At 35.7% G+C, this 27,178-nt stretch overlaps 1 long non-coding RNA gene across 1 annotated transcript in view; it reads right to left on the reverse strand.

The window, feature by feature from the left end:
* Nucleotides 1–7,734: 7,734 nt before the first annotated feature.
* LOC117072826 overlaps nucleotides 7,735–27,178 on the reverse strand; it is a 77,897-nt gene continuing 58,453 nt past the window's right edge. The window contains exons 3-4 of the long non-coding RNA XR_004432959.1: nucleotides 8,216–8,311; nucleotides 7,735–7,840 (exon numbers count right to left, since the gene is read on the reverse strand). This is a non-coding gene — a long non-coding RNA (uncharacterized LOC117072826). The remainder of the gene's footprint in view (nucleotides 7,841–8,215; nucleotides 8,312–27,178) is intronic.

Below are 27,178 nucleotides of genomic sequence, written 5' to 3' on the forward strand. Positions count from 1 at the left end.
AAACAAAATAGCACTGCAAGCATTGTCATTAAGGTATTCATTATATAGTCTCCACCACAACATTATTTAAATTCAATGATAATTTTGTGTCAGAAATAAAAAGCTAATTTTTCATTTGCTTTTTTTCCTTGCCTAGGGTAATACATGCCATTAGTTTCAATATTTAGTATCTTATCCATGCTTTTACTTTTTCCAGTAGCATGTAGTGCATCACCAGAAATCTTCATGTTGTTACCATAGACCTCTGTATTCAACAGGTATGCTTTCCACTAAAGAGTCAATATAACACTCACAGTGAATAACGAAAACTCCACATTAGAAATTTGTAAACCCTGACTAGAGAAAAATAAATAGAATTATAAATTTTTAAAGGAATACTTCTCTCAGAATACATTTTAGGCTTTGAGAAAGCAGGAAACAATTAAATAGTTTTGTTTTATTTACATTGCCATCTAGATCCAGTAAAATCACTTACTCAATGGAAGTCAACACATTATATCATAGTCAGTACTTTTATTCCCTTACTGAAACTTCAGAATTATTATTAACATTTTAATAAAGTGATAACCCATATAATCCCACACTTTATTTTTAGCAATTTATAATTTTCTTTTTGCTTGTATACACTGGCTGTTGATTATGAGATGTAAAAAAAGAAAAATCCTGCCTTTTGAAGTTTTAATGTTTAAATTTCTAGAACTTAGAAGCTATATTTTTGTTCAGAATATAAACAGATATGAATAAAATTTGAATGTAGAAATATATCAGCCCTATGCTGTATTTCATTTAAAATATGTAGCTTAGTTTAAAAATTGGTATTGACAATCACATAATTTTAGAGGAAAGCCTAGAAGTCATATTACCCAAACTATACAAAGACTCTTCCTCCATAAAATTCTGAAAGATCTTCTCTGTTATTTCTAAAACTTCCCATCGAGAGAAACCACGACAATAAATTCCAGTTCACACCATTGCAATCAATTTCAGTTTCTGATTGAACAGTTCTAATTACTAGGAAGCTTTTATTTATAGCAAGTCAAATAATATATGCCTCTATATAAAATTAACCAGGCTTTTTCCTGGAACAATTTTTTAAATCTATTTTAAGATATTTGTGATATTTTCTTCATTCTACCTTTTCCATTCTATAATTGGGCAAATTTGGTTTTTTAAAAATTAACATAATTTTATGTTTATCCTTAAAGAAGTATATTATATTTCAAACTGTGAACAGTGACTATTCTTAATAGGTTATTAATAGAGGCAGACCTAAGTCAGGAGAAGTCACCTGAGGTAACACTATAGTGAGCAAGACAGAAACATTAATTAGTCCAAAATATGAACCTTACACCCTTGGTCAAAAGTCACTGCCTTAAACTGCTGAATATAAAAACAAGACTATGACTGGAAAGGTTATAGATTTTGAAATTGATTTTGGTATCCCTAGGTTAAACAGGTGTCAAAACTCAGTCACAAATGTTTCTGCTTAGAGTCGCAATTTTTTGAAAATCAAGCACCAACTCCCATTCTTTGGTTAAAGTATTCTTATTTCACTTGAGAGGAGCAGTCAACTCTATTTTCTTTATTTCTTTCTATGTGCTTTAAAAACAGCCGACTCTCAGGGAGGGCATATGAGTGACGAATGGACAACTGGAGGATCCCATTTTCCCTGGGCATGAGTAACAGTTTTAGCATTGGGCATGAGAAACAAACATGGAGAGAATCTGGAGATATTTGCTAATATTATACAGAGGTATTACGCTTTTTCCCCCTTGACTTTAAACAAGAAAGATATAACTTGGGCTTCTGTTTTAAATGACAAAAACATTTTTAAGAAATTAGAAATCTATGATAATGTATAAAAATTACATAAAAATGTAATTTGTGACATCAATTACATAAAGTAAGGGTGTAGTCCTGTAGAGGAGTGGAGTTTTTGTATGTAATTGAAGTTATCACTTTAAAATAGACTGTTACAACTTGAAGATGTTTTCTGTAAATGCAATGGCTACAACAAAGAAAATATGTTTAAAATATACATGAGAGTAAATGAAAAGAGAATCAAAGCATATTGCTACAAAAAATGAATGAAACACAAAGGAAGGTAGTGAGAAAGGAAAAGACAAAAATCTATGAGACAGACAATAAACAATTAAAAATGGAAATAGTAACTCCTTCCCTATCAGTAATTAATTTAAATCTAAATGGGTTAAACTCCTCAATCAAAAGCCACAGATTGATAAATTTAAAAACAGGATTCAAGTATATATTTTCTAAAAGAACTCATTTTATATCTAAGGACACACATAGGTTAAAAGTGAAATAATAAAAATAGATATTCTGTGAAAATTGTACATTACAATCAAATTGTCTGAAGTGAACAAACACTGAAAGAGGGTAGAAGTAGCTGTAATAGCATCAGATAAAATCAGATTTTAATTTGAAAACTATTATAAGACATGAACAAGGATATTCTATAATGATAGAAGGGTCTATTCACCAAGAAGATATAACAGTTATAAATATTTATGTACTAAACCAGAGCTCCTAAATATATAAAACAAACTTTGACAGAATTGAAGTAGAAATAGACAGCAACCCAATAATAATAGGAGACTTCAATACTCCACTTTCAATAATGGAAAGAATAACAACAGGAAAATCAACAAGGATATAGGGACCTGAACAACATTATATACCAATTGAACCTGACAGATATGTACAGAATAATCCACCCAATAACAGCAAAGTATACATTACTTTATAGTATACGTAGAGTATTTCTAGGATAGACCACATGTAAGGACACAAAACAGGTCTAAACAAATTCAAGAAGATTGAAATCACACAAGTACCTTTTCCAATGACAATGAAATGAAACTAGAAATCAATAGTACAAGGAAACTGGAAAATCCACAAATATGTAAGGAAATTAACACACTCTTAAACAACCAATGAGTCAAATAAGTAACAACAAAATTTTAAAAATACCTTGAGACAAATGAAAATAAAAACACACCAAAATTAATGGGATCCAGTAAAGAGTGCTAAGGAGAAGTTTATAGTTGCAAATGTAAATGTACATATTAAAAAAAATCATAGTCAATATCAATGATAAACATAGACGCAAAAATTCTCAACAAAATACAAGCAAACCATGTGCCTGTACATTAAAAGGATCATTCACCATGATCAAGAGGACTCTATTCCTAAAGTGCAAGACTAGTACAACATACATAAATGGATACATTTATCATATTAACAGAACATAAAGGACAAAAACCATATGATCATCTCAATATATTTAGAAAAGGCATATGACAAAATTCAACGTCATTTCATGGTAAAAACTGTCAAAAAAGTAGGTACAAAAGAAATGGTCCTCAACACAATAAACGCACACAGTTAAAATCTTAATGGCGAAGAGTCAAAGGCCATTCCTATGACATTGGGAGCATGACAAAGATCAAGTTTAACATACTGAAATTCTTGGCCAGAACTGTTAAGCAAAAGAAAACTGAAAGGCATTCAAACAGAAAAGGAAGAAGTGAGATTGTCACAATTTGTTGATGACATAATCTTATATATAGAAAAACCTAGAGATTCCATCAACAATTTTAAGAACTGATAAGCAAATTGAGGTGGCAGAGCAAGATGACTGCATATAAGCCTACACTGTTTGTCCCCACTGCAGGAACACCAGATTTTTTTTTTTTTTTGAGACGGAGTCTCGCTTTGTCACCCAGGCTGGAGTGCAATGGCGCGATCTCAGCTCACTGCAAACTCCGCCTCCCGGGTTCATGCGATTCTCCTGCCTCAGCCTCCTGAGTAGCTGGGATTACAGGCATACACCACCACACGTAGCTACTTTTTTTGTATTTTGAGTAGAGACGGGGTTTCACTATGTTGGCCAGACTGGTCTCGAATTCCTGACCTTGTGATCTGCCTGCCTCGGCCTCCCAAAGTGCTGGGATTACAGGCGTGAGCCACCACGCCTGGCCAGGAACACCAAATTTTAACAACTACAAACAAAAAGCACCATTACAAGAACCAAAAATCACATGAGCAATCACAGTACCTGGTTTTAACTTCACATCACTGAAAGAGACGTTGAAGAGGCCAGGAAAGACAGTCTTGAAGCACCAACTCCACCCTTCCCCCATCTCCAGGCACAGACTGGGCACCTCAGAGAATCTGGGCACTTGGGAGAGGGAGAGCACAGCAATTGTGAGGCTTTGCATTGAACTCCGTGCTGCCCTGACATAGCGGAAAGCAGGATCAGGCTGTATTGAGCTGATGTCCACACACCGAGGGAGCATTTGGACTGGCCCTAGCCAGAGGGGAATCATCCACCCCAATTGCTGGAGCTTGATTTCCAGGAAGCCTTGCCACCAAGGGCTGGATTATTCTGGGGCCCTAAGTAAGCTTGAAGGGCAGTATAGGCTACAGACTATAATTCCTAAACGAGTTCTAGTTCTGGGCTGGGAACATAGACAGCAGACTGGGTGGTGGCAGGGGGCAGGGGAATGCATCTTAATGAGATACCAGTCAGGATGGTTAAGGGAGTGCTTGTGTCATCCCTCCCCCAGCACCCAGCAAGCGCCAAACAAAGTGGAGAATTCTGTTCACTGGGGAGAGGGAGAGTACAGCAACTGGCGGACTTCACATTGAACTCAATGCTGCCCTGTCACAACAGAGACCTGGCAGAATTCATCACCTGCTGACTAAAGAGCCTCTGCGTCCTGAATAACCAACAATGATACCCAAGGAGTACACCACGGGCCTTGGCTCTGAGATGTGCTAGCTCCATATGTACCCCAGCACAGCTGCAATGGCTACAGTGAGACTCCTTCTGTTTGAGAAAAGCAGTGGAAAAGTAAAGAAAACTCTGTTATGTACCTTAGGTACCAGTTCAGCCACAGTAGGGTAAAGCACCAAGCAAGCTCTTGGGGTACCTGAGTCCAGGCCTAGGCTTTTGGTCAGCATTTCTGGACCTGCCCTCAGTCAAAAGGGACCCCATTGCCCTGAAGGGTGAGTCCCATGCCTGATAGCATTCACCACAAGGTGACTGAAGAGCTCTTGGTTTTAAGTGAACACTGGTGGTGGCGTGGCAGAACCACCTATGGGTTAGTGGTGGTGGTGGCCACAAAGAGGCTCTGCTGGCTATGGTAAGGGAAAGGAAGAGAGGGGAGGACTTTGTCTTGTAGTTTGAATGCCAGCTTAGCTGCGATAGAATACAGGCCAGGTAAATTTCTAAGGTTCTTCACTTCAATCCTTGGCTCCCAGATAGCATCTCTGGACCCAAGCAGGACCTAGGAGAACTCACAGCCCTAAAGGGAGGGACATAAACCTGGCTGTTCGCCACCTGCTGATTGTAGAGCCCTAGGGTCTCGAGTGAACTTAAGTGGTAGCCAGGTAGTGATAACAGCAGGCCTTGGATGAGACCCATGCTGTGCTGGCTTCAAGTCTTATCCAGTGCAGTCCCAGTGTTGATGGCCATGGGGGTGCTTGTGCTCCCCTATCCCCAGTTCCAGAAAGTTGAACACAGAGACATAGACTCTGTTTGGGAGAAAGTACGGGAAAAGAAGAAGAATCTCTGCCTCATAGTCCAGAGAATTCTTCCATATCTTATCAGAGACCACCAAGGTGGTACCTCTATGAGTCTGCAAGAACCACAGTGATATTAGGGTATTGGGGCTCAAGTCCCTTTGAACACCTGTAAACCCTTCCCAGAAAAGGCAGGCACAAACGAGCCCAGGTTATGAAGACTACAATAAATGCCTAACTCTTCAATGCCCAGATGCAGACAAACAACCATCCAGGAAAACATGACCTCACCAAGTGAACTAAACAAGGCACCAGGGACAAATCCTGGAGAAACAAAGGTATATGACCCTTTAGACAGAGAATTCAAAATAGCTGCATTGAGGAAACTCAGAGAAATTCAGGATAACACAGAGAAGGAATTCAGGATTCTATCAGATAAATCTGACAAAGAGATAGAATTAATAAAAAGGAATAAAGCAGAAAAATGCAACTGTCACACTGAAGAATATATCAGAGATACTATACATCTTAATAGCAGAATGGATCAAGCAGAATAAAAAATTAATGAGCTTGAAGACAGGCTATTTGAAAATACACCATGAGAGGAGACAAAAGGAAAAAAGAATAAAAATTAATAAAACATGCCTACAAGATCTAGAAAATAGCCTCAAAAAGGACAAATCTAAGAGTTATTGGCCTTAAACAGGAAGTAGAGAAAGAGATGGGGTAGAAAGTTTACTCAATAGGGTATCTATCAGAAAACTTCCCAAACCTAGAGAAAGAGGCCAATATTCAATTATGAAAAGATTATAGAACACCAAGCAGATTTAACCCAACAAAGACTACCTCAAGGCATTTAATAATCAGACTGCTAAAGGTCAAATATAAAGAAAGGATCCTAAAAGCAGAAAGAGAAGAGAAACAAATAACATACAATGGAGCTCCAATATGTCTGGCAGCAGACTATTCAGTGGAAATCTTACAGGCCAGGAAAGAGTGGCACGATGTATTTAACATGCTGAAGGAAGAAAACTTACCCTAGAATAGTGTATCTGATGAAAATATTCTTTAAGCATGAAGAAGAAATCAAGACCTTCTCAGAAAAACAAAAGCTGAGAGATTTCATCAACACCAAACCTGTTTTACAAGAAATGCCAAAAGGAGTTCTTCAGTCTGAAAGAAAAGAATGCTAGTAAGCAATAATAAATCATCTGAAGTTACAAAACACACTAGTAATAGCACACAGAAAAAACACAGGATATAATAAAACTTTAATTGTGGAATATTTTCATATGAATTATGTTTCTCTTACTGTACTTTTTTCCGCTTTTGTTAGATTTAGAGCTTTCTTTCTTTATTAGTCAGGGTTCTCCAGAGAAATAGAACAAATAAAGTATATACGTGTATGTGTGTGTGTGTGTATGTGTGAGTGTATGTGTGTATAGATACATACACACATACACACATGTATATACATATATAATATATATATGTGTATATCTATATAATAGGATATATATAGGATTCCCAATAGGATATGGATATATAAATATACACACACATATTTTTACACACACACACACACAAAAACACATACGCACATATATACGAAGAGATTTACTATGCAAAATTAGGTGACACAATTATGGAGGCTGAGAATCCCGCAAGCTGGAGACCCAGGAAAGCTGGTGGTGTAATTCCAGGTTGGGTCTAAAGGCCTGAGAACCAAGGAGCCTATGGTGTAAATTTCAATCCAAGTGAGGAAGTGAAGATTAATGTCCCAACTCAACAGGCAGGCAGGAGGCAAAAAGGAGAGAATTCTTTTCCTTCTCAACAAATTCGATGAAGCCCACCCACATTGGGGAGGACAATCTACTTTACTGAGTCAACCAAATTCTAATGCTAATCCCATCCAGAAACACCCTCACAGAAATACCTAGAATTAATGTTTAATCTGGGCCCCACTGCCCCAGTCAAGCTAACATACAGAATTAACTACTTACACTTCCTTCTGAGATTGGTGACAGTTGTACTTGTTGGAGTCTTCCATTCTTTTTGAGCTGAATTTCCTTATACAAACTGTCATCTTAGTAACTGTATTTGTTTGAGAGGGCTGTCATATGAATTATCACAGTCAGGATGGCTCGGACAACAGAAATTTATTTTCTCACCATTCTGGAGGATTCACGTTCCAGATCAAGATGTTAGCAGGTTTGGTTTCTTCCATGGCTTGCAGAGGGCTGCCTTCTCATCGTGTCCTTAAATGGTCATCCCTTTGTCTGTGTGTCCTTTTCTAATGAGGATATCAGTTGTATTGGATTAGGACCCATCCTAATGACCCTGTTAACTTAATTTCCTTTAAAAGGTCTATCACCAAATACATTCAGATTTTGAAGTACTAGAAGTTAGACCCTCAACATGTAGGTTTGGGGGCAACATTATTTGCCCCATAAAAGTAACATGGTTACATTTTCTCTTAAATTATGAAATCTAATTTGTCAAAGTCTTCATGATCACATATATGACTAAATCTTCTCTTTATAATGTGTTGTGTTTCCTTACCATTATATATTGAAATGATTATTTTCCACCAAAACTTGCATATATCTCACCATGTAGTACACCAACTTCTTAAAGCAAAAATACATATATCTATACATTCACATACCTGTACACAGATCAGAGGTCCTGGTACAGGCAGTTTTGTGTCCTGATGAAGCAGCCTTGTTGTCCGGGGTGGTACTCGAGGTTCATTGTCTTATGCCTAGGAAATCAAGGATGTGGACAAACAGAGAGTGAGGTTAGGAGTGGAAGTTTCATAGGTGAAAGAAAGAGAAGAGCTCTCAGCAGCAGAGAGGGTTCCCAGAGAAATGGGTTGCCAGTTCTATGGTGAAATACAGGGGGTTTTACAGATGAGCTTGAGAAGGCAGTGTCTAATTTATACAGGGCACAAAAGATTGGTTAGACCACGTATGCCATTTGCATAAGGCTCAAAAAACTGGTTAGGACTAAGCATGCCATTTGCATAGGGTGTGAATTTCTGGCCACCCCTACCCTAGTCTTTTATTATGCAGATGGATTATCTGCCTGGCCAGCAACATGTTGCCATTACTTTACTGTACACATGGTAACAAAAAAAGGGAAGGTGGACCCTCCATGTTGGATATGCCTGGCCCCCAGGTAGACGTATTTGCCTGTGCAAGCTCCCAGCTTGTTTATCTATATTTGCAGCTCAACTTTTCAGGCTGCTCTTTGCTAGGAAAAAAATAATCTCTTCTGCTGCTTTTTGTTATAAGGGAAGCTTTGCTGAGGACTCTTTTACCCTCACTATCTGCCTAAATAATTTCTATCTACCTCCTGTATCACTGAGTCTAGAAAAAAGAATCTTTATCCTCCCTTTATTGAACTATGTCTAAGTCTATGTGTATCTGTGTATATGTGGAACTTCATATACATATTAATCTTATTTACTCACAGTATCTCAAAATTAGGTATAGTAAGGACTGATTCTTAATGTTACTATAGAATTAACACGTTTGAATGAAATTTTCTATTGGACAGTTGTCTATTGACTAACAAAAATGTTTACCAGAATTGGTCAGTTGAGTCAGAAATCTCAGTTTGCAAGAGGTAAAGAAAAAAGAAGTAGAAAATGGGTACAAAATTTTAGCCAAGAGCCTATATGGAACCCAGTGACAGATATGAAAACACAACTTAAATATTTCAGTATGTTTTTAATATTAGACCATGATATCTTAGATCTCAGTTATAGAAATACTGCTCTTTCTTGAGTGTATATCCTCTCCTATGTGAGTTTTACCACACTATAAATATTTTATAAAAATTAATTGTATAAAAAAGGCCTAAGGTGCTTTGAGCTCCTCAGAAGAAATGCATAAAAGAAAACCAAGTAATTGCCGTTATTATCATTATAATGCATTACACATGTCAGATTACTTCAGAAAGGTCACTTACGGGATTGGAAGGATCAGTATTAGAGTTGGTAATATATTAAATCAATTAATATTAAAAAGAGTATATAAGAATCATTGCCCCTCAGGATATTGCCTTTCATTAATAAAATTACTAAATATAAGTATTAAAGCAGTACTCCATGCATATCAACAAACTCAGAGTTCTCAGATAACAAATAAAAGACTAAATTTGCCTTCAGGCACATGTAGATTTGTCTTCACATACACAAACACAACAGAAAGTATTCACAGCTCTAAACTTTCCATTTGACTTCTTAGATAATACTATCAGCACCAACTGAATAATTACTAGAAATGATATAATACTACCTGAAATCAAATAAATAAATTTTATAAGTATATAACTTTTTAATATGTCTTTTTTGGTCTGAAAAAAATATATAAACTGTCAAAGTCAGAAATCTAACCTTTAGCAAAATAAAATAAGTGTTTTAAATACTTTAGGGTATACTTTTGATTCTATCCACTTCTGCAAAGTCATCAGAGACACAAACTCTATGTAAAAAGATCTGTGTATTAATTTCAATGGGGCATTTTTTTTTTTTTTTTAATAAAGGTACAGAGTTTATTTGGGCCAAGCTTGAGGATTGTAACCCAGGAGTATAGATTCAAGTTTCCCTGAATATACATTTCTATTAACAGTAATCACTAGCAGATTTTTAAACAGAAAGAAGCACTTTCTGAGTTGTTTACAAAGAATTTACATTAAGTAATATATACTATTGATTGGCTATACATTGTTAAGCTACAGGGTTTGGGTTATAGTGCCCAGTACAGCATTATTAATTTACAGCTACTTGTGTCAATAGCAGTTTCAAGGAATCAATATATAGCACATAGCTCGAAAGGTGTGGGGGCTGGGGGAGTAGGACTTGATTGCTGTCTCATCATAAGACCTCTCTGGGCCTGATAATTTAAAGGATTCACATTCCGCGGATAAAGGTTCTTTTTTTTTTTTTTTTTTTTTTTAAGATGCAATTTTGCTCATGTCGCCCAGGCTGGAGTGTGGTGCAATCTCAGCTCATTGCAAACTCTGCCTCCTGGGTTCAAGCAATTCCCCTGCCTTAGCCTCCCAAGTAGCTGAGATTATAGGTGCCCACCACCATATCCAGCTAATGTTTTAATTTTTAGTGGAGACAGGGCTTCACCATGTTGACCAGGCTGACCTCGAACTCCTGACCTCAGGTGATCCACCCACCTCAGCCTCCCAAAGTGCTGGGATTACAGGCATTAGCCACTGCACCTGGCCTTCAAAGTTTTGGGTTTTTTTTTTCCCTCACACTGGACTTGGTGTTAATTCCACCATTCAGCCTTACACATTTCTATCAAAATCAAATGAGAAATTGAGACTTATTTTTAAATGAAGCCCACTCTACAAGATTCATTTATCTTTCCTTTCCTTGCCAGTGAGACATTTTTGTGCCCTTAAAGAAGTAGGATGAATCAGGATTAAAATATGTTTAGTGGTCGAATGTATCCAAAAAGTTCAGCCAATTCAAATGTACCTGTAAATTCAAATATCTGAATTACTATAAATCTTGGACATGGCTAGATTATTACATGTCAATAAAAATTTCAATTTGTTGTGGATACTTCTAATTATTACTCTTATGAAATGTGTGCATAAATGTTACAGTTCAGTTTAAAAATTACAACTAAACAAAAATGATTTATTGCAGGCAGATTTACCTTAAAAGAAATACTAACGGAAGTTATTCAGGCTGAAAGCAACTGACCCCAGCTGTTGATTTAAATCCATAAGACCAATGAAAAACTACTGGTAATTAGGAACCAAAATAAAAGTACAAATGCTTAAGCTTCTTTCTTCTTATAACTGATTTAAAAAGCAGTGGTATAAAATAATTATGTATACAACATAATGTTGGACTTATAACTTAAAGAATTGTAATACATGTGTAATATATTTACCAACATCAGCACAAAGGAGATATGTGACAGCAAAGGTATGGTATATTAAGCTATGGAACTAATTAAATATAACAAAATCATAATGATAATGTGTCATTTGGTTTGAATATTAATTGGTATAAATGTATAGCAATTATGCCACAAAAAGGGGGGAGAAGCGAATATAGCCATATAGGGGTAACATATTTATATCTATATGTCACTGGAATTAAGCTAGTACGTATCCAAAGATGATTCTGATAAATTAAGATGTATATGGCAAGCCCTAGAGTAACCACTAAAATAAAAATCTCAAAAAATATAGTGAAAAAAATCCTTAAAGAAATTAAAATGCCACATTAAAAAATACTTAATGAAAATGAAAGCAGTAAAGGAAAAGCAGATCAATAAAAAAGGCATGAGATACATGGAAATGAAAAGTAAAAGGAGATGTAAATACAACTATAATAATAATAAACATTAAATACGAATGCATTATACAACTCAATAAAAATGTAGGGGCTGTAAGACTATTTAAAAAATGACCCAACTATATTCTGTCTATAGGAGATACACTCTAGATTTAATGACCTAAGTAGGTTAAAAGAATGAATAAAGAAATATCATGCAAATTCAACCACAAGCAAGTTGGAAATGAATTGCGATACTAATATCAGACAAAATGAGTTGAGAACAAAAAGTGGTATTAGAGATAAACAGGGACATTTTATAATCAAAAGTTTCAGTCCTTCAGGAAGATACAGACATTATAAGTATATACGCATCAAATAATGAAGCACCAGAATACATGAAGCAAAAACTTACAGAAGAGGAGAAATGAAACTTAACAATAGTTGGAGACCTCACTCCCTGACTTTCAAGAATAGATAGAATAACTAGACAGAAAATCAACAAGGAAACTAAAGACTTAATACTATAAATCAACTAGACCTAACAAGCATCTAGAGAACACCCCATCCGACAACAATATATCCACTCAGCTCAAAAGCACATTGACGATTCTCCAGAATAGGTCATATGATAAGCCATAAAACAAATCTCAATAAATAGAAAAGGATAGACATAATACAAAGTATATGTCTTGACCACCAAAGAATGAAATTAGAAAAAATTGGGGAAACTAACAAATACATGAACAGCACACTCCTAAATAACCAATAAGTCAAAGAAGAAACCAAAAGAAAGTTCAGAAAATATGTTGAGATAAATAAAAATAAAGACATAACATACCAAAATTTATGGGATGCGGGTGAAGCAGTATTTAGAGAAAAATTTAAAGCTATTAAGTGCCTATATTAAGATGAAAGTGATCTCAAATCAATAGCCCAACCTACAACCTTAGGCTACTAATGTGGGGAGTAGAAACTGAACCTAAAGCAAGCAAAAGGGAGAAATAATAAAAATTAGAGTGGAAATCAATGAAATAGAAAATAGAAAAACAAATCAATGAAACTGAAAGCTGTTTCTTTGAAAAGATCAAGAAAATTGACATTTACTAGGTCGACCAAAATATTTTTAAAGAGAGAATATGACTTTGGAAAATAGTCCGTCAGTTTCTAAAACACACATATAGCAACCATATGATCCAGAAATTCCACTGTAGGAATATACCCAAGAGAAATAAAAATATGTCTATACAAAAATTATACATAAATATTCATAGCAGAATTATTCATAATAACTAAAAGATGGAAACAATCCAAATGCTCATCAACAGAGAAATGATGAACAAAACATGGCATATTCATACAATGGAATATTATTCAGCTATAAAAAATAAAGTACTGATAACATGGTACAATATGAACAGACCTTCAAATCATTACACTAAGTAAAGAAGCAAGTCACAAAATGCCACATATTATGTGATTCCATTTATATAAAATTCAGAATAAAGAAATCTATAGAGACAGAAAGTAGATGAGTGGTTGCTTGCAACTGGGGGCTGAGGTAGAGTGTGGAGGAATAGAAGGGTGATAGGTAAAGAATACAGGGCTTCATTCTGAGGTGATGAAAGTGTTCTAAAATTGTAGCAATGATTGCAAATATTTGTGAATATACAAAAAACAATTGAACTATATGCTTTAAACAGATAAATTTTATGGCATGTGAATTATATCTCAATAAAATTGTTTTTTAAAAAAACTACAACTATATGAAGGGCTTGGAACTACCTGACAAAGCAAAGATATGCTTTCTGGTATCTGTAGTGTGCTACAAGACCCTGTTTCAGAATAACCCTTTAGAATTTCTCTTTCACAAATATGTTGCTGCCAATCACCCATTCTGTTTCTCCTGAAATGTGTATCATTAGTGAAATGTTTAACAAATATTTATTCCATTTTTATCAGGTGCCAACTGCTATCCTAGGCTCCAGCAAAACAGCAGTGAACACAGACAAGGTCATTGCCCTTATAACATTTACATTCTAGTGGAAAGAGACAGATAAAACATAGTAAACACAAAACAAGGTAATTTCAGATTGTCATGATTACTATAAAAGAAATAACAAGGGCTATGTGACAAAGAGTGATTAAAGAGGAGAAAAGTACTTTAATGGATGGTTGGAGAAAGATTCTCCAAGGTGATATTTTAGAGGCAGCAGCCATATGAAGAACTTGGGGGCACCAGACTTCTAGGTTTAGGGAAGAGTGGCTGCAAAGGCCTAAAGACCAAACAAATGCTCTGCACGCTCAAGAAACAAACTGGAGGTCTGTGTGACAGCAATGGGGAGAGTAAGAAAAAATGAGTTTAGAGAACTGGGGCAGGGACCAGATTTGCAGGGGTACAGGGGCATGATTGAGAGTTGGGAGAGGGATAAGAACCATTGAATGGTTATAGACAATAAGATGGCTCTAATGTATATTTCTATAGAGAATGAGTGGTCGGAGGTAAGACAATTTTGGGAACAGTGCCCCAGGAAGCCTGCTCTGAAACACATGACTGCATTAAAAATACCACATGCCAGGCATCATTCTGGGCATTTTGTTCATGTGTTCTCATTTAAGTTTTCAACAAATCCACAAAGTTGGTAGGAATATTTCACTTCATGGATTAGAAAACTAAAGTTCAGAAAAGTTGCCCAGATCACACAGGTTATTAGCAGCATTTTGTTAACCATATCAAAATGCACTATTATAGTTATGATCCAACACTGATTTTTCATATAGCTTTGTAAATAAGTATCAGAGATAAATTATAAAATATATTCATATTTCAGGGATGCAAATTTCTAATATCACTTTAATAATTAAATATTAGATAGAAGACTTTTCCTTAATCTTAAAAAAAGTTTGATACAAACTAGCATGCATAGATATGGCATTTCTCCTTAACTCCTCACCCAAAGTTGGAGACAGAATATCAAGGAACTGTACCCTGCAGGTACACAGCTGCACTCCTATCTAGCTCAAACACACTCATGAACACATTGTTCAGAAAGCCTCTACTTCTACAGTTTATGCCTGTGGATTTTCTATGGTCTCAATGCTTTTGAACTGTATTTTATAATCACAAGCTACAAATGTCACTCTTGTCAGTACTACACCTTCAGGAAACACCCTGGTAGAACACAATAGTCCTCCTTTATGTGAGGGAGACACATTCCAAGACACCCAGTGGATGCCTGAAATTGCAGAGAGTACAAAACTCTAAATGTACTGCTTTCCCTGTACATACATACCTATAGTAAAGTTGAATTCATAAATCAGGCATAGTAAGAGATAAACAACAGTAACTAGTGAAAGAATATAACAAGTATAACAATATGCCAGCATCACTACTCTTGTATTTTGGGGACATTATTAAGTAAAATAAAGGCTACTTAAGACAAGAATTGCAATCCCATGACAGTGAATCTGATAACGGAGACAACTGCTAAGTTACTAATAGGACAGTTTGGGTAGACAGTGGGGATATGCTGGGCAAAGGGAGGATCCACATTCAGGGCAATATAGAGGGAAGACAGATAAGATTTCATTATGGTACTCAGAATGGCAAGCAATTTTAAGTGTATAAATTATTTCAGAAATTTTATATTTAATATATTTGGGCCATGGTTGACCACAGGTAACTGAAACCACAGAAAGTGAAACTGCATATAAGGGGACACTACTACTGTTCATCATTCTTCTCTCAGAATAGAGCAAGCCAGCGATACTTTTGGAAAATCTACATAGTGTAGGGCATTTGAAATTCTTGTTCCCCATGAGGGAACAGCTAACAAGTAAATTGACAGTTTTTAGTTTATTTGGATAAATGATTCTACCACACTGTTTTAAGTAACCTTTTTGGCTTTTGTCTTAATGTCCATAGGTGGTATTTGGTATTTGAGTTCCACAGGATATAAAAACAACAAGGCAAGATTATTACATAATAGAGTTGCTTTGCAATGTTCATATTAAGACCAAGGCTCCTATCATTCTATAAACAAACTGAGACCAAAGGGAGATTATTCATTGTGCCTAAGACATGACTTTTTTCATATATAATAATGTCCACTGCCATGATATTATAAAACTTTTACTGCAGAATAAAATATGGAATCAAACGCTAATGCACAGGCATAGGTAATAGGTAACAGACATGAGTAACAGACAAGGCTTTCACTTGCTAGTAATGACACAACTTTTTAAAAATTATTAGATTTGTATATTTATTTTATAGGTTCAAAGTGGTTTTGCATGTGGCATTTTGTTTGACCCTCACAATGTGAACTAAAATCCAGGATAAAGCAAAATAAAGTATCCCTTTACCAATAATATTTTCATTTTTATGGTGAAACAGAGCTAAAAGTCATCTGTGTCATGCATTTGATGAAGAAAAATAATGGCTTTTCTTCCAATATTCAAGAGGGCCATCAAGAGCATATGCTTAACATTTAGGTAGTATAGATTTATGCCTGACCTAGGCTATTATAAATGTATGGACTTTCTTTTTTTTAAAGCAATTTATATTTGCAGTTAATCAAATGAGTTATTTCTTTAAGATAGTATCCTAGTAACTTCAGACAGAAGAGGAAGCCCCTGCTATGTTAAAAAGAGATTTGTTTATCACATATCCAGATCTAACTTCTGAATGTGCTTCAAAGTGTTGCTTTGGAAAAAAAAAAAAACTATGAAAACTTTTCTTATAGAACTAGTAAGGTTCTAAGAATCTTCATTTCACAATTTCTGATTTTGAGGTTCTCACAGAGAACAGTGATGTCATTTAAATAAACAGGCTTCTTGAAGGAATATTTTAATAAAACTGCATCTCTCTAATAAATCCAAGTAGGTTACCAGTAACCAAATCATTAATTTAAAATTTTCAAATCTTGGCCAAGCACGGTGGCTCACGCATATAATCCCAGCACTTTGGATGGCTGAGGCAGGCAGATCACTTGAGGTCAGGAGTTCAAGACCAGCCTGGCCAACATGGTGAAACCTCATCTCTACTAAAAATACAAAATTAATAAAAATACATGCGGGCATCTGTAATCTCAGCTACTTGGGAGGCTGAGGCAGGAGAAAAGTTTAAATCCAGAAGGTGGAGGTTGCAGTGAGTAAGATGGCAGCACTGCATTTCAGACTGGGCAACAAAGGGAGACTCTGTCTCAAAAAAAAAAAAAAACAAATTGTATTGGGTTGACAATTGAATAACTAGAATGTTTTAACCAATCTTAAAACAAACCTTACCTAGCATACCATCCAGTTATATATCTCAGTTAGTGACAGATGAAAGCAGTTTGAGATACTACTGTCACTTTCAATCCTATGGGAGCCCATGTTCATTGTTTCTAACCTCTACTCTGATTTGAAGCCAGAAATTTAAAATAATAATAATAATAATAATAGCAACACTAATTGTTGCTATTACTATTATTTATATATTATAAGGGATGCAATGCTAACACGCATTGAATCCAGTTCATTCAGGACATTCCATGACTCCACAACTTTTAATGTAGAGGTACAAGGGCCCTATTCACTGGTCAAGTTAGGTCAGAGGAAGGGGCAGGAAATCCAATGATCAAACCCAAATTTGAGTATCAATATCTTAGGAAATTACCTAACTTAGCCCACAAAATAACTCAATAAAGACTGACTTATATAAAACTTTGAATCTGGCCTTAAGAAGAACGCATCAACAAGATGTGCAAAAAAGAAAAAAAAAAGTTTCTTCAAGTTTTATGACTTGCAAAAACATAGAATTTTACATTTTTACAATAAAGGTAAATATTTCACATCTTGAATCTTGTAATTCATAACTAATTCCTAGCAACCGAGAAAAACACAAGAACACAAGTCTTTAATATTTTAAAGTTTTAGGTATATATTTTTCTCCCTGAATTTGATAGAAAGAAAAATCTTAAAACTATTAAATACCACTTATTGATTTTCTGACTAAAAAGAAATAGGTTAGAACAGAAGTAATGCTGAATATCATAAATACTTGGAATAATAATGTTAAGAAAAAAGACATAAAACAATTAAATCAGAAAGAAAAAGGAATCGCCCACCTTTAACTGACACCAAAAACAATGGCAATGATAATAACATCTAACCTCTACCTAATAAGTGCTAGGCACTTTATTAAATTGTTTACATACATTAGCTCATATTTTAGGTTTGTTCATAACAAACCTAAAAGGTAGAAATTATTATGCCCAATTTATAGATGAATAAAATGAGGCTAAGAGAGGTTATGCAATTTTTCCAGAGTTATCCAAAAGTGACAAAGTGAAAAGTGACAAAGATGGAATTCAACCACAGCCTCGATCCTCCTGAGCCCATGGGCTTCCACATGACACTGCACAGCCTTCCATCAACTTTCAACCTCGCAATGTCAAATATCTCTGAATAATGTGGCACACCTGGTTCTAGGAGCCAGCAATTCTTATCAAACATTTAATAAACAAAAGCAATGTCTTAACTTCCAAATGCCATTTCCTCACATCAGTAATTTCGATTTGGGATGTGTTAGGTAGGATCAGCTTAGTCTCCCCATTTACAGAATCCCTTGTCCCAAAATAATAATGGTTTCAGCAAGAGAGATGTTTATTTTTCTTAAAGTAGAAGTTCAGATATCTAGAATTCAGAGCTGATATGGTAATTCCAAAGTAATCAGGGATGCAAGCTTAGTCTATGCTTTTTAATCTTTAGAAAAGGCTTCCATTGTCAATATTGCTTCATGGTATGAGATGGCTGCTTAAGTGCTAGCCATCTAGTTTGAGTCAGGAAAAAGGAAGAGGAAGAAAAGCAACAGGAATGCCTTTCCCAAAAGAGTCCACATGCTTTAAATAAAAAAATCACTCACTCAAGACGTGGTGAGTGCACAACCTTAACGAAGGCTGAAAAAATGTAGTCTTTCAGCTGGGCAGACTTCTATTAGTAAAGTATAAGGGATATTAGATGCTATACCAACAACTAGTGGTTTCTACCACTGAGAATTAGACAATTACCAGTAAGGCTTCTTAATACTTTCTTAAGAAATTATCTCTTAGCCAAAGCCACTAAACAAAAGATGGCATCTTTAGATTAGAAGGAACACGTACTGACTCCATAAGAGACATATAAAGGGATATAAATCTCATAAACAGGATTCTATTGCTGGTTTAATAAACATTATTCTAATCATTTAAAATTTGCTAATTCATTATGAAATGTAAATTTGACACGTAGTAAAAAACTAATAAGAAAAATTCTAAACTGCTAGATATTACATCTGTCTAATTTATTCCATTTTATTTGGCTCTGTTCCCTGGAAGGATTTCATGAACTTATGGTAAACTCTGGTCTGATGAGCAATGCCCATAATTAACATTCCCAATCTTGGTCTGTTTTCTTTATTTGCTTCATTAGCATATGTTATCTCAGTGGCAGAATCCTCTCCTCTACCTTCATTAGCCTAAATAGTTCAGAAATATATCCTCTGGAATTACATTTAAACTAGCTCACAATCAAATATTCTTTCTTCTCTGATACTTCATTGGGAGAAAATGATGAAGTTTCTGCCTTTGCTTCCTGTTCCAAAACCTTACTAGACTCTCTTCATTTTCCTTCAAGTAACCACACATGTATTTGTCTTCCCTCCTTTATACTATCATGAATAATTGTCATATGTAATAAAATATGATAAAACAAACATTTGATGTGGCTTCGTGGTATAGAATGTGATGAAACATTTGATGTGGCTTCATGGCATAGAATGAAAGCTTATATTAACAGAAAGCAGTGATAGAGAGGCAGATTTAGCTTATGACTTTTCTAACCATGAGAGTTACCCATAATGGAAAAGCTCATGTCCAGGGAAAGGCAATAAATGCCATAAATAGTCAAGCAAAGGCTAGATGTCAACTAGCAAGGATGTTGAAAAATGAATGATTGTATTGAGTGGAAGGTCAGCTGGTTCCCTAACATCCTTCCCCACTAAAATATTTTATAAAAATTTGAAGGAAATTGAGTTGCACTACAACCCTTCAAATAATAGCTAATAAAATCTCATATTTTATTGGATTTTAGCCTAGCTGGTGAAATTACACTTTGCTCTCTTGTGGGAGTGCCTGTGTAACATATTTAATACTAATTAGACAGTAAATTTTAGATCTAGCATTGACACAGGGAGGAGAAGCAAAGAGGATTATTAAATAGAAGTGATAATTGCACTGATTTGTATTGCTTTTAAGAGAACTTAAAACTTAATGAGCTCTTCAAGTGTTTCACTATTTACATTGGTGACAAAGTATTAAATATTGAGAGAAAATGCTAAGATCTCTAAGGAAACCTCAGGAAAAAAAAAACTAGCCATGACAAATCTAGTTAAGTAATACTAGAAAACAAGGTAAAGTCTTATGACTTCATTGTTCAAAACTACTGAGCAAATTAGCATAAAACTATTTTAAATTGTTCCAAGATTTAATAAAAATACTTTCTATTAACAATATGATCACATAGCTGATGGTCACCCTGAGATGGGGCTTCCAAATTTCAATAATTTTACTTTTCTACAGCCCTGGGTATAATGAAAGAATGTTTAAAACCCACTTAGAGTTAACTCAAAGTGGAATTTGAATGGAGAAAAGACACAAAGGTCAGGGCATGTGCTGCATCATACCTTTCTCTTTTGATTTCCATGTCAGTATTGTGTCACTTTCATAAAAACGAAAGCAATGTCTCATAAAATTACCTGTATTTTCATGGAGCAAGATAGAGGAGTTGAGGCTAAAGAAAATGCAGTTATGGCCCAGAACTCCTGAAAACACTGGAAAAAGACAACAACTAGCAAAGAAATTTGCTGAATTTAATTTATGAAGAGAGTTAGGAGAACATGAGGTATAGGGTGATGACTCAATTTCATTTTTAAATTGGAAATAGCAATATTAACATAGTTATTAAGAGAAAAATAGCTTGCTCATATTATTGTAAAGCATTCTAGAAAATTGATATGATGTCTAATATTAAAATTGTCTATGCTTTTAAGTTTTTTGGTGATATTTTATATTCATTCATTTCTAAAATGGTTTTATCTTTACTGCATTAGTTTGCTATAGAAATCTTTGAACTCCTGTTTTGAAGGAAGTCTGTTGCAATTATACGCACAATAAACCAAACCAGTATAAAGTCAGTCTAGACTCATAGATAATGCAAAATGTGAAGACATCAATGAGTAGTGGGAAGACCAACAAGTTTTTAAGTTAAGGTGTGAATCCCTGTATAACCTGTTAGTATATGAAATTACCAAGGTGGCTAATCTCTCAAAACTTTAGTTAACTGATATGGAAAGTTAAGATATAATACTAAGTCTGGCTATATATTCCCCACACCAATAAAATGCATAGAATAGAGCAGATATTCAATAATTGATAATCATCTGCCCCTCTTTCCTTCCACTACTGCCCTATGAAAGGATCTTAATCCTCAGCAAACACTAGACAATCAAGTGATCATTTTTGACCCAAGAAAATAATTGAAAAGCACCAAGTTGATGTGGTTGTAAGAAAAACTATGTAATAATACATCTTTCCCAAGACACCATTAAATTATACCATTGAAGTTATTTTTCAAACAGCACAGCATATTTCTGATGGAAAAATACTGAGTAAGGAAGCAGCATGAAGAAAGCTACAATGTAGTATCTATGAGGAGGGAAGTAGCTGAACTACTGAGCAGAATCTCAGAGAATCTCTGGGAGATATTGTGAAGAAAAGAGTCAAAAGTAAAGCTAATGGCAGTGTTAGCTGAAGTGTTATATACTAAACCATTTATCACCCTGAAATCTTTCCTAATCAGAGAATAAGTGGTAGTCATATATTAAAAAGGGGACTGGAAAATTTACTTTTTAAAGGAATCGAATTAACTGTCTAAGGGACAGTGAAGGCAAGCAGTGTGAATGTCAATGTTCCACAGTAAACCCTTCCACAATCTGGCATTTTGGCTAACCCCATGAAAATGACAAGCTCCCTTCCCAATCAATCACCCTAAAGCTAAATTTGCCAGTTGACAAACTCACAAAGCTACATAGAACTCCCAGACTGCTTTTCTAATGGCTCATTTTAAAACACAGTTGGACAGCTGAGTGCCACCATTCACAAAAAGAAAAACTGATCCCAGAGCAAAGTAACAATTCAGGAAACAAAAGTAATAGAGATGTGTTTACTCAGATAAATGTAAAAAGATATTGCATCCATAAAACAAGAATTAGAGCTATGAAAAAGGAACAAGTAGATAATTGTTCTTTGATAAGAAAATTTAAAATGTAATTACTGGGGAAGTCAAGCTGGAAGGATGCAGGGAAGGACACACAACTGGACCAGCTGCTGAGATCAACTCTTCTCTGAGACAGTCTCCACTTACCGTGGGAAGACAGACCATTCTGTCTTTGGCCTAAGTCCTCATAGTTTCAAACTAAAATGGGGTTTCCCTAAATTCTATGAGCTCAGACCCAAAACTGAAGATTATAAACCAGCTTGAGCCTCAGCCCTCATCTTCTTCAACTTTTCTTCAATAAAACTGAAACCAACCACCACATCTTCACAAAGCCCCATACTTATTAATATCTTCAAGATATAGATACCGATAAGAGGTACTTCAATGACAGTGGGACCAAGAAGATAACTCAAACCTTAGTAATAAGTGAATCCTAATGAGTAGTGGATGAAAGTGTGGAGTCAGGGCAGCTGCAGTTATGCATGCTTGATGGCTACATGGTGACAGTGGCCTGTGAGTTTACTCAGCATTGCAAATCTAACACTGGGGGTGAATGTTGTCCCATTGTACATAGTATACTAGTGGAATACGCAGTTCCCAGAATTAGGCTCTAAAGAAATTTAACTCTGAGAAAAAATGTCAGTAGAGGCTTACAAGCAGAAGGGCACACTGATCCAAAAAATAACAGGAGAAGCACAGGCAATGGATAACTCCGTATTTGGAAATACATTAACTAAGCCTTCATTCATCTCATGTACAGAAAAATTTGTAAGATTTTACATAGATACAGTGTTATTAACAGAGTAGCAATATCTAATAGTGACTGAGAGGATCTGTCCCTATTTCTCCAAAAAATAAAAGCCTCCTGCCCCAAATTCTGGTCTTACTTCTCTGCTGTCTCAAAGTAGAGTGATAGATCTTACAGGAGAGGTTGCATTTGTGATTTATTACGTGTAAGTGATTGTCTGTGGGATAAAACATATGGTCTTGTTTGCGGACATTAGCAAAATCAGTAGATATTTATATTTCCTTCCTGCCCCTATTCCCTATACTTCTCAATGTCTGTCTTTACACAAATTTGACTCATTTTGTTGTTGTTGTTGCTTTAAAGAACATAGTAATCTAAAAAAAAAAAAATGTGACTCCTGAAATAAAACATTTCAATGGAAAACCTGGAACATAAAATCAGGGACATCTCCTAAAGTGTAGATCCAAAGATCAACCCAGATTCATTCAATTAACATGAGTTCCAAAAACAGAAAAGGTAGTGAAGAAACTTATCAAAAAAAAAATGCAAGGACATTTTCATAAGCAAAGGGATATGTAAAACATATTGAAAGTTTACAAGAGGGTGAAGTAAAATGAATTTTAACCACTCTTCCCCAAGACATCATCAAGAAGTTTCAAAACACCAAGGATAAAAAGAAGTTTTTGAAAGATGGCAGATGAGAGGCAAAAACAATGCAGGAGACCCACTGAACAGCAAAAATTAAACAGTGGTCTCATGTTTAAAATGGGGGGAGCAAATCTAGGTTATATACAATGTAAAATGAAATTAGCAAATACCTACTTCAATTGCATATTATTGGGTGAAAGAGTTGATTCTTTCTAACTAATAAACCTAAACAGATAAAATGTAACAAATCTATCAAAGTGCATATTTATGTACAATTAAACACACATATATTTTCTAAAATTTCTGAATTTTAACTCAATTTATATATGCTTCCTTAGCTAAAATATTTACAATTAATGAAGATGATAAACACTTTAAATTTACTACTTCACTTACTTCATGCTCACTCTAGAAAGACTGACTGCAAATACACAGTGAATCTTTGGACTTAGATGCTGCTCTTCAAATCACACTGTGGTTGTAGCACATTAGAAACAGCTGGGTAGGGCTGGGTTTTCAAGAGATCAACACTTTCCCCTTATCAAAGTTCTGAACCAACTTGAAAGAGAAAGGAGAAAAGTACCTTTAGGACAGACAAAACGTCCAGATTGAAGTAAGTGGCCTAATTGTGTCTTAACAATGGGCTCCCTAACCACTCAGGTAGAAATGAGGCTTCCAGGGCTTTTTGCTTTGAGATGTCTATCAGGCACAGAGCAGACCAGAGCAGAACAGAAATCAAATCCCAAAAGGAGGAGTGAGGTGGAGAAGAGATTGAGACTCTACTCAGCTCACCAGTGAAGTAACTCACTCTACATCTCTTAGGAGAGGAAAGAGTATGTACGAGGTTAAAAGTATTTAGAGGCGGCCAGGCACGGTGGCTCATGCCTGCAATCCCAGCACTTTGGGAGGCCAAGGCAGGAGGATCATGAGGTCAAGAGATCGAGACCATCCTGGCCAGCATAGTGAAACCCCTTCTCTACTAAAAATACAAAAACTAGGCCAGGTGCGGTAGATCACACCTGTAATCCCAGCACTTTGGGAGGCCAAGGCAGGCAGGTCAACTGAGGTCAGGAGCTCAAAACAAGGTTGGCCAACATGGTGAAACCTCCCTCTACTAAAAATACAAAAAAAAATTAGCCAGGCATGGTGGCACGCACCCATAATCCCAGCTACTGGGCAGGCTGAGACAGGAGAATCACTCGAACTCAGGAGGCAGAGGTTGCAGTGAGCTGAGATTGCACCACTGCACTCCAGACTGGACAACAGAGCGAGACTCCGTCTAAAAAAAAAAAATACAGAAATTATTTTTTTTTTGTGGTGGCGTATGCCTGTAGTCCCTACTACAGCTACTCAGGAGGCTGAGGCAGGAGAATCGCTTGAACCCGAGAGGCGGAGGTTGCAGTGAGCCAAGATCACACCACTGAACTGCAGCCTAGAGACAGACTGAAACTCCGTCTCAAAAAAAAAAAAAAAAAAAAAGTATTTAGGGGGAATAACCTCTCCTCATAAAAACCATGGTAATGGATTTATATCTCCCACTAATATGGAAGGTTTTTGTTTATCGCTTGCTTTTATTTCCTTGGAAACCTGCTGAGGCCTAAGCTGAAACCATGAAATTAGAATCCCTGAAAACGGGGTATGTGGCTATCAAAAAAGATTCCCAACTCATTCTTATCTGCATCCTCACTTAAGCATCTTAGAAGGAAGCGAAAAATCATTCAGAAATTGAGACCAATCATCTAATTTACCTGGTATATGTGTCTGATTTATGAGGATGTTTAAGATATAATAAATTTACTGATTCAACAAAGATTGACTTTGTACTGTGTTCCAAACTCTGTTCTAGGCCCTTAGTGTGATCTAGAAAGAAACCAGAAAACCCTGCCTCATGAAGCTCATGCATTCCAATCATGGAAACAGCATAAACAACTGACATGATAAAGAAATACATTGTTCAATTGGTTAAAGGGTGATGAGTATTACAGAAAAGAAAAGAAAAATTGGGCAACACAGTAGGTATTGGGATTGGATGTCAGCAGAACCAGATTATGTAAGACCCTATAGCTTATTGTAGAACTTTAGCTTTTTCTTGGAGTAAATTGAGGGTCATTGCTGGAAACATAATTTTATTAAAATTTAAATGAATCACTCTGGACTTCTGATTTTAGCTCTGATACGCAAAGAGCTTAGAAACTGTCATTCTCCTGTTTACGACAAGAAAAGCTGAACAAAATAAAATCAGAACTTTTCCTGAATCCTTCAGAATAACAAGATTACAGGGTCAACTGCCACTCTGAATCCAGAGAGACTGGTGAATCCAGAGAGATTCTAAGCTGAAGTATTACCTGAAACAGAAGCCACAGGAGCCATAAACTGAAACTAAGTCTACCTTTTACGGGCTCATTCATAGACTGGACAGAACTGAACAAGGAGTCAGTGAGCTTGAAGATAGGTCAACAGAAACTTCCAAAAGTGAAATGCAAAGACAGAAAGGAATGGGGGAAAAATGAATATCCAAGAACTTTGGTATCACTTCAAATGGTGTGGTGTATCATAACTGATTTTAAAAATCACTGGCTACAGTGCTAAGACTGTGACTGGGTAAGGGTAGAAGCTAGAATATCACTTAGGAGTCAATTTCAGACATCTAGAAGAAGACTATGGTGATATAGGCCAGGATAGCAACAGTAGAGCTGGTGAGAAGTGGTCAGATTCTGGGTATAGTTTGAAATCCTATTAGCCTTTCCATCTAATATAATGAATGGTTCATTTTTGTGTCACGACTTACAATTCACATGCATTTTTAAATTTGAACTTTATAAAATCCTTAAAATCATAAAGAATACTTCATGGTGGGCAAAACTAAGGTTTATGGAGAAAACTCTGATCCTTTTGGAAGCTACCAGAAAAAGTATAACTATTTGGAAAGGAGGCTATACAGGCATACTTCATTTAAATGTGCTTCTTTTTACTGTAGTGTGCAGATACTGTACTTTTACAAATCGAAGGTTTGTGGCAACCATGCATTGGGCAAGTCTATCAACACAATTTTTTCAAGAGCATGTGCTAACTTAGTGTGTCTGTATTACATTTTAGTAATTCTCATATTTCATATTTTTTCATTATTATATCTGTTACGATGATCTATGATCTATGATCTTTGATGTTACTATTGTAATGGTTTTGGGGTACTTCAAACTGTGTTCATATAAGATGGCAAACTTAATTGGTAAGTGTTGAGTATACTCTGACTATTCCACCAACCGGCTGTTCCCCATCTCTCTCCCTCTCCTCAGTCTTCCCTATTCCCTGAGACACAAGAATATTGAAATTAGGTGAGTTAATAATTCTATAATAGCTTCTAAGTGTTCAAGTGAAAGAAGAGCCACATGTCTCTCACATTAAGTCAAAAGCTAGAAATGATTAAGCTCAGTGAGACAGAGATGTCGAAAGCTGACGTAGGCTGACAGCTAGGCCTCTTGCAACAAACAACCAAGTGATTAATGCACAGAAAAAGTTAATAGAAATTCATAATGCTACTCCAGTGAACACATGAATGATAAGAAATGAAAATAGCCTTATTGCTGATATGAAGAAAGTTTCAGGGGTCTGGAAAGAAGATCAAA

This window comes from Trachypithecus francoisi, unplaced genomic scaffold (assembly GCF_009764315.1).
Source record: "Trachypithecus francoisi isolate TF-2019V2 unplaced genomic scaffold, Tfra_2.0 Lachesis_group4, whole genome shotgun sequence".
Taxonomy (NCBI): Eukaryota; Metazoa; Chordata; class Mammalia; order Primates; family Cercopithecidae; genus Trachypithecus; species Trachypithecus francoisi.